We start from the raw sequence: 2,078 nt of genomic DNA on the forward strand, positions 1-2,078 counted from the left end.
GGCCCTGGCAGCAGTACAGGAGCTTGATATAATTTTTTTACCACTACCTAGCAGTTTGACTCTAAAGGGCAGTATTTTTTTTTAATTTATATTTATTCTGTACTTATTTTTTTAATTGCTTACACATGTATCAGTATGCAGATAACAAAATCCATTTTCACCTCCCCAAAGCCTATAGTTCATCCCCCTTTTCCACCGGCACTGATAGCAAAACCTCAATAACTTGTGGAGGCTGTGCACTCCGTAACTTGCCATCCCAATTTTCACTCGATTCTGAGCAGAGAGCCCATTCCTTTACCAAAGAGGCGAACTGAAGGTCTTTTCAGCCAGGAACATCACAGGTTACGCATGCAACTTCAGTTTTTTTTTTAAAGAAAGGCATTGCTTTGCATACTTGCAGATCCTGCCAACTACGCCAATTTGTGACAGTAAATTACTTTTTAGCTGTCTGCTGTGCACAGACTTAGTTACTTTTAATCTGCAAGAAATACGCTGCAAGCCTTGTAGTGCACACTAAAATTATTTAGAGGAAAGATGGTAAAGGAGCATAGATTAACAGAATGTTGCAATAAACATGGCTCCATTGCTTTAATGGTACTATGGCAAGATGGTCCACTGATCCCTGTAGGGAGGGCCTGAGGCTGGCCCCGCTTCCAGTTTCCTGAACTCTGTTTTTTAATGAATTACCTTCTTTATCAGTTTTGGAGTGACATTTATTGGCCCAATGCCTTCCCCTTTAGCACTGGAAGCAAATCCCAGCAAGAGCCTTATTTTGATTTTTGACTTCTGGACAATTTTTGTACATGTCCCTGTTGCCCACATTTATAGCACCCTCATTTATCAGGCATAGCCCTCCTTGATGATTTTTGTAATGACATACCAAGCAGAGCGTCAGGTCCTGAATGTCCTGTTATTAATATATTTTGTTAATTTTTCATTAAAGGGACTGTCACAGAACACCTCAATCACAGTAGCCAATTGATCATGTAATCATTACGGGCACATTTAACATTCAGCTTGACTGCGTGTTCCCCCAGGATGAAACAGCAGCAACAGAGGCTTGCTCCGGCTCCCCCCTAAAGCCTCCAAGGACAAGGGTGGCTCATTGCCAAGATTTTAGGCAAGCAGTGCGTCCCATCTCGGGTCTTGGCCAGAGAGCCGAGACATGAAGCATGCCCACCTGTTTATCAGAAAACATTCCTTTATCCTCCTCCCCGGGAACTGGCCAGGCTCCCAAGGAGCAGGAGAAGGTCATTCGGCAGCAAAGTTTCTTGGTTACCAGAGCCAAATCTAGGTACAAGCCTCTCCATCCCAAAAATTTGTCCTTACATTTGGCCCTAGGGTTGCATTGAGAGGTAGACATAATTAACACATCATAAGAATACAATACACATTTTTTATACAAGTATACATCTATCAATCAAACACAACAATAAAAACAGATGGGGGAGACAGTAAGAGATAAAGGACAACAAAAACAGTGACACACAGAACACAAATCACAAGCCGCGCAGCAACAGACCGAGACAAAACCAAAACCAGAATTTCAGAAGGGAGCGGCCGTTTGGCCAGGCTCTCCCTTTGAAGAAGGGAAACGCTCTCTTTCCCTCCTTCCCAGACCACCACTGGAGCGTCCTCCAGGGTTGGACCAGGGGCCTCGCGACACGTCTGTCTCCCCTTTGGTCCAGTCAGCACTGAGCCTGTACAGGCACCCCAGGACGGATTCCACGTCGTCCTGGCAGACAAGGACAAACAGTACAAACCACAGTTACAATAATACACAAGTAAGCAAACTTACCTCCGTCTGGCCGATGGAGTGTGGGAGTCTGGGGTCCCCCAAATCCCGGACGAGCCCCCAACTGTAGGACCCCAAAAGCGGTGTCCTCTTGTGACGACCCCAGAAACACAGACTCCGGACCAGACGATGCAATAGAACAGGAGGTAATTTTATTTCATTTGTACAAATGGGCCCTCTACTGCTGCAAGCAGCAAGCAAGCGAGAGGAGCCCCGAGCAGCTATCTCACACAGCTTTTAAAGGGCAAAACCACAAAATTAACATATTATAGGCTGGTGTAAG

The sequence above is a fragment of the Oryctolagus cuniculus genome, chromosome 18 (genome assembly GCF_051225735.1).
Source record: "Oryctolagus cuniculus isolate XC-2025 breed Fujian yellow rabbit chromosome 18, ASM5122573v1, whole genome shotgun sequence".
NCBI classification, from domain to species: domain Eukaryota; kingdom Metazoa; phylum Chordata; class Mammalia; order Lagomorpha; family Leporidae; genus Oryctolagus; species Oryctolagus cuniculus.